The sequence below is a fragment of the Hyperolius riggenbachi genome, chromosome 4, assembly GCF_040937935.1.
Source record: "Hyperolius riggenbachi isolate aHypRig1 chromosome 4, aHypRig1.pri, whole genome shotgun sequence".
Classification (NCBI taxonomy): Eukaryota; Metazoa; Chordata; class Amphibia; order Anura; family Hyperoliidae; genus Hyperolius; species Hyperolius riggenbachi.
In genome coordinates this window covers 41,419,495-41,434,837 of record NC_090649.1, presented here as the reverse complement: position 1 = coordinate 41,434,837, position 15,343 = coordinate 41,419,495, and the positions used below count along the sequence as shown (strand labels likewise).

Here is a 15,343-nt window from a genome sequence, read left to right as displayed (position 1 = left end):
AAGCCTCGGAAATGCCAAGTCAGCAGCATCTGCTCATCTGGTGTTGTTTTACAACTTTTTGCCTTGTTGTCTTTGCACTCTACTCAGGGCCTTGCTCAAATTTGGAGCGTTCTCTCTAGGCCCTCATTCATTCTACTTTTGTCCTGAGTTTTCTCACAGTAGATGTTGAGATGTTGTGTCAGCTTACCTACAACTTGCTTTCCCAGCACCTAGCAATTAAGAAAACATACTAAAAGTACAGAAAAAAAAGTAGTAACAAACTTAAGTCAAATGAAAGCAACCACTTTTTTTGCTTGCCGGGACTGAAAGGCTTTTTGGTTTGTAACTTTTGTTGGGAAGTACCTCATCTAAAAACAAGTTAAGGGAAAGAGCAACTTCCTTTTTTTCAATCCTCTCAGCTAAATCTCAGGCCGTGTGCAGAGTGCCCTCCTCATACTGCTATGTGAGCACCTTTGGAGTGCAAAGCCTAATACACACCATACCAATGCCTGTCAGATAGATGGGTCGAACAGATGATTTCCGGCAGGTCCGATCTGATTTCCGATCGTTTTTCTGATGGATTTGCATAGTAGTGATCGGAAATCCGAACGGAAATCCGATCGTGTCTGTCGGAAAGGATCTATCGGCCCATCTATCTGATGGGGAATTGCATGGTGTGCACCAGGCATACGAGAATGAGTATCTTTCAGGTGGTTGTTCCTTGTCAAGTGATTGATTGTAAGTCTCTCCTTGACAAAAGGACTGGAGTAAAGCCAACGGAAATCTGGGAAAAGCAGATAAGAAAAGTAGTATAGGAAAGATGAGTAAGATTGTAAGAAGGAGTGTTTTTCTCTTTCTTGGGGTGGTGAAGCACTTTTGCTGAAACGTTGTTAAAAGAGGTTGTGTGAGTAAAAGTGAAGGGGAAAGCTGAAATGACATTTTCGTTTGTTAGCAAAGGGAGTGGGGAGTGGCATGTGAAAGAGGAAGTGATGGCCTGGTGATGGTTTGTAATCGTTTTGGAGGAGCTCTGCCTAGTAGAAAGTAAAAGGAGAAGCTTTGATCGCCCAACGTGGGGCTCGAACCCACGACCCTGAGATTAAGAGTCTCATGCTCTACCAACTGAGCTAGCCGGGCTTGCTTGCTTGAGCTGAAATGTCAAAAATTGCAAAATGGCGCCAGCCTCTCCTTTGCCATCCGCACAGAAGAAGGCAAGCTTGTATGGCCTGATTTGGCTGGCCACGTTTTTCAGCACCGAGCAACAGGGCAAGGCATTGGTGGTTCAGTGGTAGAATTCTCGCCTGCCACGCGGGAGGCCCGGGTTCGATTCCCGGCCAATGCAAATGCTAGGATTTTGGCACACCTCCACACTTTGCACTTCTCAAGCTTAAGACATCTCTGCAGGCCAGAAGCCATTTAAGGACATTTGCAAGAGTCACCGTGGCACTTGGCCACAGTGCTGGCTGACAGTCGAGAAGAGGGACCCTAGTACCCAGCAAACATGACTCTAAGACACACAAGTTAAAGCAGCCTTGGGACACTTGCGTGCCCAAAGGCCTTGCATGTCTTCTAGCAGTGCCAGTGACGTGCAGCATCTCTCCCTCTCCAGTACTCACCTATTAGGCTTCTTTTTAACTGTCTAGAAAAGCCTCGGAAATGCCAAGTCAGCAGCATCTGCTCATCTGGTGTTGTTTTACAACCTTTTGCCTTGTTGTCTTTGCACTCTACTCACGGCCTTGCTCAAATTTGGAGCGTTCTCTCTAGGCCCTCATTCATTCTACTTTTGTCCTGAGTTTTCTCACAGTAGATGTTGAGATGTTGTGTCAGCTTACCTACAACTTGCTTTCCCAGCACCTAGCAATTAAGAAAACATACTAAAAGTACAGAAAAAAAAGTAGTAACAAACTTAAGTCAAATGAAAGCAACCACTTTTTTTGCTTGCCGGGACTGAAAGGCTTTTTGGTTTGTAACTTTTGTTGGGAAGTACCTCATCTAAAAACAAGTTAAGGGAAAGAGCAACTTCCTTTTTTTCAATCCTCTCAGCTAAATCTCAGGCCGTGTGCAGAGTGCCCTCCTCATACTGCTATGTGAGCACCTTTGGAGTGCAAAGCCTAATACACACCATACCAATGCCTGTCAGATAGATGGGTCGAACAGATGATTTCCGGCAGGTCCGATCTGATTTCCGATCGTTTTTCTGATGGATTTGCATAGTAGTGATCGGAAATCCGAACGGAAATCCGATCGTGTCTGTCGGAAAGGATCTATCGGCCCATCTATCTGATGGGGAATTGCATGGTGTGCACCAGGCATACGAGAATGAGTATCTTTCAGGTGGTTGTTCCTTGTCAAGTGATTGATTGTAAGTCTCTCCTTGACAAAAGGACTGGAGTAAAGCCAACGGAAATCTGGGAAAAGCAGATAAGAAAAGTAGTATAGGAAAGATGAGTAAGATTGTAAGAAGGAGTGTTTTTCTCTTTCTTGGGGTGGTGAAGCACTTTTGCTGAAAAGTTGTTAAAAGAGGTTGTGTGAGTAAAAGTGAAGGGGAAAGCTGAGATGACATTTTCGTTTGTTAGCAAAGGGAGTGGGGAGTGGCATGTGAAAGAGGAAGTGATGGCCTGGTGATGGTTTGTAATCGTTTTGGAGGAGCTCTGCCTAGTAGAAAGTAAAAGGAGAAGCTTTGATCGCCAACGTGGGGCTCGAACCCACGACCCTGAGATTAAGAGTCTCATGCTCTACCGACTGAGCTAGCCGGGCTTGCTTGCTTGAGCTGAAATGTCAAAAATTGCAAAATGGCGCCAGCCTCACCTTTGCCATCCGCACAGAAGAAGGCAATCTTGTATGGCCTGATTTGGCTGGCCACGTTTTTCAGCACCGAGCAACAGGGCAAGGCATTGGTGGTTCAGTGGTAGAATTCTCGCCTGCCACGCGGGAGGCCCGGGTTCGATTCCCGGCCAATGCATATGCTAGGATTTTGGCACACCTCCACACTTTGCACTTCTCAAGCTTAAGACATCTCTGCAGGCCAGAAGCCATTTAAGGACATTTGCAAGAGTCACCGTGGCACTTGGCCACAGTGCTGGCTGACAGTCGAGAAGAGGGACCCTAGAACCCAGCAAACATGACTCTAAGACACACAAGTTAAAGCAGCCTTGGGACACTTGCGTGCCCAAAGGCCTTGCATGTCTTCTAGCAGTGCCAGTGACGTGCAGCATCTCTCCCTCTCCAGTACTCACCTATTAGGCTTCTTTTTAACTGTCTAGAAAAGCCTCGGAAATGCCAAGTCAGCAGCATCTGCTCATCTGGTGTTGTTTTACAACTTTTTGCCTTGTTGTCTTTGCACTCTACTCAGGGCCTTGCTCAAATTTGGAGCGTTCTCTCTAGGCCCTCATTCATTCTACTTTTGTCCTGAGTTTTCTCACAGTAGATGTTGAGATGTTGTGTCAGCTTACCTACAACTTGCTTTCCCAGCACCTAGCAATTAAGAAAACATACTAAAAGTACAGAAAAAAAAGTAGTAACAAACTTAAGTCAAATGAAAGCAACCACTTTTTTTGCTTGCCGGGACTGAAAGGCTTTTTGGTTTGTAACTTTTGTTGGGAAGTACCTCATCTAAAAACAAGTTAAGGGAAAGAGCAACTTCCTTTTTTTCAATCCTCTCAGCTAAATCTCAGGCCGTGTGCAGAGTGCCCTCCTCATACTGCTATGTGAGCACCTTTGGAGTGCAAAGCCTAATACACACCATACCAATGCCTGTCAGATAGATGGGTCGATCAGATGATTTCCGGCAGGTCCGATCTGATTTCCGATCGTTTTTCTGATGGATTTGCATAGTAGTGATCGGAAATCCGAACGGAAATCTGATCGTGTCTGTCGGAAAGGATCTATCGGCCCATCTATCTGATGGGGAATTGCATGGTGTGCACCAGGCATACGAGAATGAGTATCTTTCAGGTGGTTGTTTCTTGTCAAGTGATTGATTGTAAGTCTCTCCTTGACAAAAGGACTGGAGTAAAGCCAACGGAAATCTGGGAAAAGCAGATAAGAAAAGTAGTATAGGAAAGATGAGTAAGATTGTAAGAAGGAGTGTTTTTCTCTTTCTTGGGGTGGTGAAGCACTTTTGCTGAAAAGTTGTTAAAAGAGGTTGTGTGAGTAAAAGTGAAGGGGAAAGCTGAGATGACATTTTCGTTTGTTAGCAAAGGGAGTGGGGAGTGGCATGTGAAAGAGGAAGTGATGGCCTGGTGATGGTTTGTAATCGTTTTGGAGGAGCTCTGCCTAGTAGAAAGTAAAAGGAGAAGCTTTGATCGCCCAACGTGGGGCTCAAACCCACGACCCTGAGATTAAGAGTCTCATGCTCTACCGACTGAGCTAGCCGGGCTTGCTTGCTTGAGCTGAAATGTCAAAAATTGCAAAATGGCGCCAGCCTCTCCTTTGCCATCCGCACAGAAGAAGGCAATCTTGTATGGCCTGATTTGGCTGGCCACGTTTTTCAGCACCCAGCAACAGGGCAAGGCATTGGTGGTTCAGTGGTAGAATTCTCGCCTGCCACGTGGGAGGCCCGGGTTCGATTCCCGGCCAATGCAAATGCTAGGATTTTGGCACACCTCCACACTTTGCACTTCTCAAGCTTAAGACATCTCTGCAGGCCAGAAGCCATTTAAGGACATTTGCAAGAGTCACCGTGGCACTTGGCCACAGTGCTGGCTGACAGTCGAGAAGAGGGACCCTAGTACCCAGCAAACATAACTCTAAGACACACAAGTTAAAGCAGCCTTGGGACACTTGCGTGCCCAAAGGCCTTGCATGTCTTCTAGCAGTGCCAGTGACGTGCAGCATTTCTCCCTCTCCAGTACTCACCTATTAGGCTTCTTTTTAACTGTCTAGAAAAGCCTCGGAAATGCCAAGTCAGCAGCATCTGCTCATCTGGTGTTGTTTTACAACTTTTTGCCTTGTTGTCTTTGCACTCTACTCAGGGCCTTGCTCAAATTTGGAGCGTTCTCTCTAGGCCCTCATTCATTCTACTTTTGTCCTGAGTTTTCTCACAGTAGATGTTGAGATGTTGTGTCAGCTTACCTACAACTTGCTTTCCCAGCACCTAGCAATTAAGAAAACATACTAAAAGTACAGAAAAAAAAGTAGTAACAAACTTAAGTCAAATGAAAGCAACCACTTTTTTTGCTTGCCGGGACTGAAAGGCTTTTTGGTTTGTAACTTTTGTTGGGAAGTACCTCATCTAAAAACAAGTTAAGGGAAAGAGCAACTTCCTTTTTTTCAATCCTCTCAGCTAAATCTCAGGCCGTGTGCAGAGTGCCCTCCTCATACTGCTATGTGAGCACCTTTGGAGTGCAAAGCCTAATACACACCATACCAATGCCTGTCAGATAGATGGGTCGAACAGATGATTTCCGGCAGGTCCGATCTGATTTCCGATCGTTTTTCTGATGGATTTGCATAGTAGTGATCGGAAATCCGAACGGAAATCCGATCGTGTCTGTCGGAAAGGATCTATCGGCCCATCTATCTGATGGGGAATTGCATGGTGTGCACCAGGCATACGAGAATGAGTATCTTTCAGGTGGTTGTTCCTTGTCAAGTGATTGATTGTAAGTCTCTCCTTGACAAAAGGACTGGAGTAAAGCCAACGGAAATCTGGGAAAAGCAGATAAGAAAAGTAGTATAGGAAAGATGAGTAAGATTGTAAGAAGGAGTGTTTTTCTCTTTCTTGGGGTGGTGAAGCACTTTTGCTGAAAAGTTGTTAAAAGAGGTTGTGTGAGTAAAAGTGAAGGGGAAAGCTGAGATGACATTTTCGTTTGTTAGCAAAGGGAGTGGGGAGTGGCATGTGAAAGAGGAAGTGATGGCCTGGTGATGGTTTGTAATCGTTTTGGAGGAGCTCTGCCTAGTAGAAAGTAAAAGGAGAAGCTTTGATCGCCAACGTGGGGCTCGAACCCACGACCCTGAGATTAAGAGTCTCATGCTCTACCGACTGAGCTAGCCGGGCTTGCTTGCTTGAGCTGAAATGTCAAAAATTGCAAAATGGCGCCAGCCTCACCTTTGCCATCCGCACAGAAGAAGGCAATCTTGTATGGCCTGATTTGGCTGGCCACGTTTTTCAGCACCGAGCAACAGGGCAAGGCATTGGTGGTTCAGTGGTAGATTTCTCGCCTGCCACGCGGGAGGCCCGGGTTCGATTCCCGGCCAATGCAAATGCTAGGATTTTGGCACACCTCCACACTTTGCACTTCTCAAGCTTAAGACATCTCTGCAGGCCAGAAGCCATTTAAGGACATTTGCAAGAGTCACCGTGGCACTTGGCCACAGTGCTGGCTGACAGTCGAGAAGAGGGACCCTAGAACCCAGCAAACATGACTCTAAGACACACAAGTTAAAGCAGCCTTGGGACACTTGCGTGCCCAAAGGCCTTGCATGTCTTCTAGCAGTGCCAGTGACGTGCAGCATCTCTCCCTCTCCAGTACTCACCTATTAGGCTTCTTTTTAACTGTCTAGAAAAGCCTCGGAAATGCCAAGTCAGCAGCATCTGCTCATCTGGTGTTGTTTTACAACTTTTTGCCTTGTTGTCTTTGCACTCTACTCAGGGCCTTGCTCAAATTTGGAGCGTTCTCTCTAGGCCCTCATTCATTCTACTTTTGTCCTGAGTTTTCTCACAGTAGATGTTGAGATGTTGTGTCAGCTTACCTACAACTTGCTTTCCCAGCACCTAGCAATTAAGAAAACATACTAAAAGTACAGAAAAAAAAGTAGTAACAAACTTAAGTCAAATGAAAGCAACCACTTTTTTTGCTTGCCGGGACTGAAAGGCTTTTTGGTTTGTAACTTTTGTTGGGAAGTACCTCATCTAAAAACAAGTTAAGGGAAAGAGCAACTTCCTTTTTTTCAATCCTCTCAGCTAAATCTCAGGCCGTGTGCAGAGTGCCCTCCTCATACTGCTATGTGAGCACCTTTGGAGTGCAAAGCCTAATACACACCATACCAATGCCTGTCAGATAGATGGGTCGAACAGATGATTTCCGGCAGGTCCGATCTGATTTCCGATCGTTTTTCTGATGGATTTGCATAGTAGTGATCGGAAATCCGAACGGAAATCCGATCGTGTCTGTCGGAAAGGATCTATCGGCCCATCTATCTGATGGGGAATTGCATGGTGTGCACCAGGCATACGAGAATGAGTATCTTTCAGGTGGTTGTTCCTTGTCAAGTGATTGATTGTAAGTCTCTCCTTGACAAAAGGACTGGAGTAAAGCCAACGGAAATCTGGGAAAAGCAGATAAGAAAAGTAGTATAGGAAAGATGAGTAAGATTGTAAGAAGGAGTGTTTTTCTCTTTCTTGGGGTGGTGAAGCACTTTTGCTGAAAAGTTGTTAAAAGAGGTTGTGTGAGTAAAAGTGAAGGGGAAAGCTGAGATGACATTTTCGTTTGTTAGCAAAGGGAGTGGGGAGTGGCATGTGAAAGAGGAAGTGATGGCCTGGTGATGATTTGTAATCGTTTTGGAGGAGCTCTGCCTAGTAGAAAGTAAAAGGAGAAGCTTTGATCGCCCAACGTGGGGCTCGAACCCACGACCCTGAGATTAAGAGTCTCATGCTCTACCGACTGAGCTAGCCGGGCTTGCTTGCTTGAGCTGAAATGTCAAAAATTGCAAAATGGCGCCAGCCTCACCTTTGCCATCCGCACAGAAGAAGGCAATCTTGTATGGCCTGATTTGGCTGGCCACGTTTTTCAGCACCGAGCAACAGGGCAAGGCATTGGTGGTTCAGTGGTAGAATTCTCGCCTGCCACGCGGGAGGCCCGGGTTCGATTCCCGGCCAATGCAAATGCTAGGATTTTGGCACACCTCCACACTTTGCACTTCTCAAGCTTAAGACATCTCTGCAGGCCAGAAACCATTTAAGGACATTTGCAAGAGTCACCGTGGCACTTGGCCACAGTGCTGGCTGACAGTCGAGAAGAGGGACCCTAGTACCCAGCAAACATGACTCTAAGACACACAAGTTAAAGCAGCCTTGGGACACTTGCGTGCCCAAAGGCCTTGCATGTCTTCTAGCAGTGCCAGTGACGTGCAGCATCTCTCCCTCTCCAGTACTCACCTATTAGGCTTCTTTTTAACTGTCTAGAAAAGCCTCGGAAATGCCAAGTCAGCAGCATCTGCTCATCTGGTGTTGTTTTACAACTTTTTGCCTTGTTGTCTTTGCACTCTACTCAGGGCCTTGCTCAAATTTGGAGCGTTCTCTCTAGGCCCTCATTCATTCTACTTTTGTCCTGAGTTTTCTCACAGTAGATGTTGAGATGTTGTGTCAGCTTACCTACAACTTGCTTTCCCAGCACCTAGCAATTAAGAAAACATACTAAAAGTACAGAAAAAAAAGTAGTAACAAACTTAAGTCAAATGAAAGCAACCACTTTTTTTGCTTGCCGGGACTGAAAGGCTTTTTGGTTTGTAACTTTTGTTGGGAAGTACCTCATCTAAAAACAAGTTAAGGGAAAGAGCAACTTCCTTTTTTTCAATCCTCTCAGCTAAATCTCAGGCCGTGTGCAGAGTGCCCTCCTCATACTGCTATGTGAGCACCTTTGGAGTGCAAAGCCTAATACACACCATACCAATGCCTGTCAGATAGATGGGTCGAACAGATGATTTCCGGCAGGTCCGATCTGATTTCCGATCGTTTTTCTGATGGATTTGCATAGTAGTGATCGGAAATCCGAACGGAAATCCGATCGTGTCTGTCGGAAAGGATCTATCGGCCCATCTATCTGATGGGGAATTGCATGGTGTGCACCAGGCATACGAGAATGAGTATCTTTCAGGTGGTTGTTCCTTGTCAAGTGATTGATTGTAAGTCTCTCCTTGACAAAAGGACTGGAGTAAAGCCAACGGAAATCTGGGAAAAGCAGATAAGAAAAGTAGTATAGGAAAGATGAGTAAGATTGTAAGAAGGAGTGTTTTTCTCTTTCTTGGGGTGGTGAAGCACTTTTGCTGAAAAGTTGTTAAAAGAGGTTGTGTGAGTAAAAGTGAAGGGGAAAGCTGAGATGACATTTTCGTTTGTTAGCAAAGGGAGTGGGGAGTGGCATGTGAAAGAGGAAGTGATGGCCTGGTGATGGTTTGTAATCGTTTTGGAGGAGCTCTGCCTAGTAGAAAGTAAAAGGAGAAGCTTTGATCGCCCAACGTGGGGCTCGAACCCACGACCCTGAGATTAAGAGTCTCATGCTCTACCGACTGAGCTAGCTGGGCTTGCTTGCTTGAGCTGAAATGTCAAAAATTGCAAAATGGCGCCAGCCTCACCTTTGCCATCCGCACAGAAGAAGGCAATCTTGTACGGCCTGATTTGGCTGGCCACGTTTTTCAGCACCGAGCAACAGGGCAAGGCATTGGTGGTTCAGTAGTAGAATTCTCGCCTGCCGCGCGGGAGGCCCGGGTTCGATTCCTGGCCAATGCAAATGCTAGGATTTTGGCACACCTCCACACTTTGCACTTCTCAAGCTTAAGACATCTCTGCAGGCCAGAAGCCATTTAAGGACATTTGCAAGAGTCACCGTGGCACTTGGCCACAGTGCTGGCTGACAGTCGAGAAGAGGGACCCTAGTACCCAGCAAACATGACTCTAAGACACACAAGTTAAAGCAGCCTTGGGACACTTGCGTGCCCAAAGGCCTTGCATGTCTTTTAGCAGTGCCAGTGACGTGCAGCATCTCTCCCTCTCCAGTACTCACCTATTAGGCTTCTTTTTAACTGTCTAGAAAAGCCTCGGAAATGCCAAGTCAGCAGCATCTGCTCATCTGGTGTTGTTTTACAACTTTTTGCCTTGTTGTCTTTGCACTCTACTCAGGGCCTTGCTCAAATTTGGAGCGTTCTCTCTAGGCCCTCATTCATTCTACTTTTGTCCTGAGTTTTCTCACAGTAGATGTTGAGATGTTGTGTCAGCTTACCTACAACTTGCTTTCCCAGCACCTAGCAATTAAGAAAACATACTAAAAGTACAGAAAAAAAAGTAGTAACAAACTTAAGTCAAATGAAAGCAACCACTTTTTTTGCTTGCCGGGACTGAAAGGCTTTTTGGTTTGTAACTTTTGTTGGGAAGTACCTCATCTAAAAACAAGTTAAGGGAAAGAGCAACTTCCTTTTTTTCAATCCTCTCAGCTAAATCTCAGGCCGTGTGCAGAGTGCCCTCCTCATACTGCTATGTGAGCACCTTTGGAGTGCAAAGCCTAATACACACCATACCAATGCCTGTCAGATAGATGGGTCGAACAGATGATTTCCGGCAGGTCCGATCTGATTTCCGATCGTTTTTCTGATGGATTTGCATAGTAGTGATCGGAAATCCGAACGGAAATCCGATCGTGTCTGTCGGAAAGGATCTATCGGCCCATCTATCTGATGGGGAATTGCATGGTGTGCACCAGGCATACGAGAATGAGTATCTTTCAGGTGGTTGTTCCTTGTCAAGTGATTGATTGTAAGTCTCTCCTTGACAAAAGGACTGGAGTAAAGCCAACGGAAATCTGGGAAAAGCAGATAAGAAAAGTAGTATAGGAAAGATGAGTAAGATTGTAAGAAGGAGTGTTTTTCTCTTTCTTGGGGTGGTGAAGCACTTTTGCTGAAAAGTTGTTAAAAGAGGTTGTGTGAGTAAAAGTGAAGGGGAAAGCTGAGATGACATTTTCGTTTGTTAGCAAAGGGAGTGGGGAGTGGCATGTGAAAGAGGAAGTGATGGCCTGGTGATGGTTTGTAATCGTTTTGGAGGAGCTCTGCCTAGTAGAAAGTAAAAGGAGAAGCTTTGATCGCCCAACGTGGGAATCGAACCCACGACCCTGAGATTAAGAGTCTCATGCTCTACCGACTGAGCTAGCCGGGCTTGCTTGCTTGAGCTGAAATGTCAAAAATTGCAAAATGGCGCCAGCCTCTCCTTTGCCATCCGCACAGAAGAAGGCAATCTTGTATGGCCTGATTTGGCTGGCCACGTTTTTCAGCACCGAGCAACAGGGCAAGGCATTGGTGGTTCAGTGGTAGAATTCTCGCCTGCCACGCGGGAGGCCCGGGTTCGATTCCCGGCCAATGCAAATGCTAGGATTTTGGCACACCTCCACACTTTGCACTTCTCAAGCTTAAGACATCTCTGCAGGCCAGAAGCCATTTAAGGACATTTGCAAGAGTCACCGTGGCACTTGGCCACAGTGCTGGCTGACAGTCGAGAAGAGGGACCCTAGTACCCAGCAAACATGACTCTAAGACACACAAGTTAAAGCAGCCTTGGGACACTTGCGTGCCCAAAGGCCTTGCATGTCTTCTAGCAGTGCCAGTGACGTGCAGCATCTCTCCCTCTCCAGTACTCACCTATTAGGCTTCTTTTTAACTGTCTAGAAAAGCCTCGGAAATGCCAAGTCAGCAGCATCTGCTCATCTGGTGTTGTTTTACAACTTTTTGCCTTGTTGTCTTTGCACTCTACTCAGGGCCTTGCTCAAATTTGGAGCGTTCTCTCTAGGCCCTCATTCATTCTACTTTTGTCCTGAGTTTTCTCACAGTAGATGTTGAGATGTTGTGTCAGCTTACCTACAACTTGCTTTCCCAGCACCTAGCAATTAAGAAAACATACTAAAAGTACAGAAAAAAAAGTAGTAACAAACTTAAGTCAAATGAAAGCAACCACTTTTTTTGCTTGCCGGGACTGAAAGGCTTTTTGGTTTGTAACTTTTGTTGGGAAGTACCTCATCTAAAAACAAGTTAAGGGAAAGAGCAACTTCCTTTTTTTCAATCCTCTCAGCTAAATCTCAGGCCGTGTGCAGAGTGCCCTCCTCATACTGCTATGTGAGCACCTTTGGAGTGCAAAGCCTAATACACACCATACCAATGCCTGTCAGATAGATGGGTCGAACAGATGATTTCCGGCAGGTCCGATCTGATTTCCGATCGTTTTTCTGATGGATTTGCATAGTAGTGATCGGAAATCCGAACGGAAATCCGATCGTGTCTGTCGGAAAGGATCTATCGGCCCATCTATCTGATGGGGAATTGCATGGTGTGCACCAGGCATACGAGAATGAGTATCTTTCAGGTGGTTGTTCCTTGTCAAGTGATTGATTGTAAGTCTCTCCTTGACAAAAGGACTGGAGTAAAGCCAACGGAAATCTGGGAAAAGCAGATAAGAAAAGTAGTATAGGAAAGATGAGTAAGATTGTAAGAAGGAGTGTTTTTCTCTTTCTTGGGGTGGTGAAGCACTTTTGCTGAAAAGTTGTTAAAAGAGGTTGTGTGAGTAAAAGTGAAGGGGAAAGCTGAGATGACATTTTCGTTTGTTAGCAAAGGGAGTGGGGAGTGGCATGTGAAAGAGGAAGTGATGGCCTGGTGATGGTTTGTAATCGTTTTGGAGGAGCTCTGCCTAGTAGAAAGTAAAAGGAGAAGCTTTGATCGCCCAATGTGGGGCTCGAACCCACGACCCTGAGATTAAGAGTCTCATGCTCTACCGACTGAGCTAGCCGGGCTTGCTTGCTTGAGCTGAAATGTCAAAAATTGCAAAATGGCGCCAGCCTCACCTTTGCCATCCGCACAGAAGAAGGCAATCTTGTATGGCCTGATTTGGCTGGCCACGTTTTTCAGCACCGAGCAACAGGGCAAGGCATTGGTGGTTCAGTGGTAGAATTCTCGCCTGCCACGCGGGAGGCCTGGGTTTGATTCCCGGCCAATGCAAATGCTAGGCTTTTGGCACACCTCCACACTTTGCACTTCTCAAGCTTAAGACATCTCTGCAGGCCAGAAGCCATTTAAGGACATTTGCAAGAGTCACCGTGGCACTTGGCCACAGTGCTGGCTGACAGTCGAGAAGAGGGACCCTAGTACCCAGCAAACATGACTCTAAGACACACAAGTTAAAGCAGCCTTGGGACACTTGCGTGCCCAAAGGCCTTGCATGTCTTCTAGCAGTGCCAGTGACGTGCAGCATCTCTCCCTCTCCAGTACTCACCTATTAGGCTTCTTTTTAACTGTCTAGAAAAGCCTCGGAAATGCCAAGTCAGCAGCATCTGCTCATCTGGTGTTGTTTTACAACTTTTTGCCTTGTTGTCTTTGCACTCTACTCAGGGCCTTGCTCAAATTTGGAGCGTTCTCTCTAGGCCCTCATTCATTCTACTTTTGTCCTGAGTTTTCTCACAGTAGATGTTGAGATGTTGTGTCAGCTTACCTACAACTTGCTTTCCCAGCACCTAGCAATTAAGAAAACATACTAAAAGTACAGAAAAAAAAGTAGTAACAAACTTAAGTCAAATGAAAGCAACCACTTTTTTTGCTTGCCGGGACTGAAAGGCTTTTTGGTTTGTAACTTTTGTTGGGAAGTACCTCATCTAAAAACAAGTTAAGGGAAAGAGCAACTTCCTTTTTTTCAATCCTCTCAGCTAAATCTCAGGCCGTGTGCAGAGTGCCCTCCTCATACTGCTATGTGAGCACCTTTGGAGTGCAAAGCCTAATACACACCATACCAATGCCTGTCAGATAGATGGGTCGAACAGATGATTTCCGGCAGGTCCGATCTGATTTCCGATCGTTTTTCTGATGGATTTGCATAGTAGTGATCGGAAATCCGAACGGAAATCCGATCGTGTCTGTCGGAAAGGATCTATCGGCCCATCTATCTGATGGGGAATTGCATGGTGTGCACCAGGCATACGAGAATGAGTATCTTTCAGGTGGTTGTTCCTTGTCAAGTGATTGATTGTAAGTCTCTCCTTGACAAAAGGACTGGAGTAAAGCCAACGGAAATCTGGGAAAAGCAGATAAGAAAAGTAGTATAGGAAAGATGAGTAAGATTGTAAGAAGGAGTGTTTTTCTCTTTCTTGGGGTGGTGAAGCACTTTTGCTGAAAAGTTGTTAAAAGAGGTTGTGTGAGTAAAAGTGAAGGGGAAAGCTGAGATGACATTTTCGTTTGTTAGCAAAGGGAGTGGGGAGTGGCATGTGAAAGAGGAAGTGATGGCCTGGTGATGGTTTGTAATCGTTTTGGAGGAGCTCTGCCTAGTAGAAAGTAAAAGGAGAAGCTTTGATCGCCCAACGTGGGGCTCGAACCCACGACCCTGAGATTAAGAGTCTCATGCTCTACCGACTGAGCTAGCCGGGCTTGCTTGCTTGAGCTGAAATGTCAAAAATTGCAAAATGGCGCCAGCCTCACCTTTGCCATCCGCACAGAAGAAGGCAATCTTGTATGGCCTGATTTGGCTGGCCACGTTTTTCAGCACCGAGCAACAGGGCAAGGCATTGGTGGTTCAGTGGTAGAATTCTCGCCTGCCACGCGGGAGGCCCGGGTTCGATTCCTGGCCAATGCAAATGCTAGGATTTTGGCACACCTCCACACTTTGCACTTCTCAAGCTTAAGACATCTCTGCAGGCCAGAAGCCATTTAAGGACATTTGCAAGAGTCACCGTGGCACTTGGCCACAGTGCTGGCTGACAGTCGAGAAGAGGGACCCTAGTACCCAGCAAACATGACTCTAAGACACACAAGTTAAAGCAGCCTTGGGACACTTGCGTGCCCAAAGGCCTTGCATGTCTTCTAGCAGTGCCAGTGACGTGCAGCATCTCTCCCTCTCCAGTACTCACCTATTAGGCTTCTTTTTAACTGTCTAGAAAAGCCTCGGAAATGCCAAGTCAGCAGCATCTGCTCATCTGGTGTTGTTTTACAACTTTTTGCCTTGTTGTCTTTGCACTCTACTCAGGGCCTTGCTCAAATTTGGAGCGTTCTCTCTAGGCCCTCATTCATTCTACTTTTGTCCTGAGTTTTCTCACAGTAGATGTTGAGATGTTGTGTCAGCTTACCTACAACTTGCTTTCCCAGCACCTAGCAATTAAGAAAACATACTAAAAGTACAGAAAAAAAAGTAGTAACAAACTTAAGTCAAATGAAAGCAACCACTTTTTTTGCTTGCCGGGACTGAAAGGCTTTTTGGTTTGTAACTTTTGTTGGGAAGTACCTCATCTAAAAACAAGTTAAGGGAAAGAGCAACTTCCTTTTTTTCAATCCTCTCAGCTAAATCTCAGGCCGTGTGCAGAGTGCCCTCCTCATACTGCTATGTGAGCACCTTTGGAGTGCAAAGCCTAATACACACCATACCAATGCCTGTCAGATAGATGGGTCGAACAGATGATTTCCGGCAGGTCCGATCTGATTTCCGATCGTTTTTCTGATGGATTTGCATAGTAGTGATCGGAAATCCGAACGGAAATCCGATCGTGTCTGTCGGAAAGGATCTATCGGCCCATCTATCTGATGGGGAATTGCATGGTGTGCACCAGGCATACGAGAATGAGTATCTTTCAGGTGGTTGTTCCTTGTCAAGTGATTGATTGTAAGTCTCTCCTTGACAAAAGGACTGGAGTAAAGCCAA

At 46.0% G+C, this 15,343-nt stretch overlaps 10 non-coding genes across 10 annotated transcripts; 5 read left to right on the top strand and 5 right to left on the bottom strand.

Moving 5' to 3' along the window:
- Nucleotides 1-1,040: 1,040 nt before the first annotated feature.
- On the bottom strand, nucleotides 1,041-1,113 carry TRNAK-CUU (transfer RNA lysine (anticodon CUU)). The gene has a single exon. It is a non-coding gene; the product is annotated as a tRNA-Lys (tRNA).
- A 134-nt stretch (nucleotides 1,114-1,247) lies between these two features.
- On the top strand, nucleotides 1,248-1,318 carry TRNAG-GCC (transfer RNA glycine (anticodon GCC)). Its single transcript has one exon. It is a non-coding gene; the product is annotated as a tRNA-Gly (tRNA).
- Nucleotides 1,319-2,867: 1,549 nt separating this feature from the next.
- TRNAG-GCC (transfer RNA glycine (anticodon GCC)) lies at nucleotides 2,868-2,938 on the top strand. Its single transcript has one exon. It is a non-coding gene; the product is annotated as a tRNA-Gly (tRNA).
- A 1,550-nt stretch (nucleotides 2,939-4,488) lies between these two features.
- TRNAG-GCC (transfer RNA glycine (anticodon GCC)) lies at nucleotides 4,489-4,559 on the top strand. Its single transcript has one exon. It is a non-coding gene; the product is annotated as a tRNA-Gly (tRNA).
- Nucleotides 4,560-7,522: 2,963 nt separating this feature from the next.
- On the bottom strand, nucleotides 7,523-7,595 carry TRNAK-CUU (transfer RNA lysine (anticodon CUU)). The gene has a single exon. It is a non-coding gene; the product is annotated as a tRNA-Lys (tRNA).
- A 134-nt stretch (nucleotides 7,596-7,729) lies between these two features.
- TRNAG-GCC (transfer RNA glycine (anticodon GCC)) lies at nucleotides 7,730-7,800 on the top strand. The gene has a single exon. It is a non-coding gene; the product is annotated as a tRNA-Gly (tRNA).
- Nucleotides 7,801-9,143: 1,343 nt separating this feature from the next.
- TRNAK-CUU (transfer RNA lysine (anticodon CUU)) lies at nucleotides 9,144-9,216 on the bottom strand. The gene has a single exon. It is a non-coding gene; the product is annotated as a tRNA-Lys (tRNA).
- A 1,548-nt stretch (nucleotides 9,217-10,764) lies between these two features.
- Nucleotides 10,765-10,837, bottom strand: TRNAK-CUU (transfer RNA lysine (anticodon CUU)). The gene has a single exon. It is a non-coding gene; the product is annotated as a tRNA-Lys (tRNA).
- Nucleotides 10,838-10,971: 134 nt separating this feature from the next.
- Nucleotides 10,972-11,042, top strand: TRNAG-GCC (transfer RNA glycine (anticodon GCC)). Its single transcript has one exon. It is a non-coding gene; the product is annotated as a tRNA-Gly (tRNA).
- A 2,964-nt stretch (nucleotides 11,043-14,006) lies between these two features.
- Nucleotides 14,007-14,079, bottom strand: TRNAK-CUU (transfer RNA lysine (anticodon CUU)). The gene has a single exon. It is a non-coding gene; the product is annotated as a tRNA-Lys (tRNA).
- Nucleotides 14,080-15,343: the final 1,264 nt, after the last annotated feature.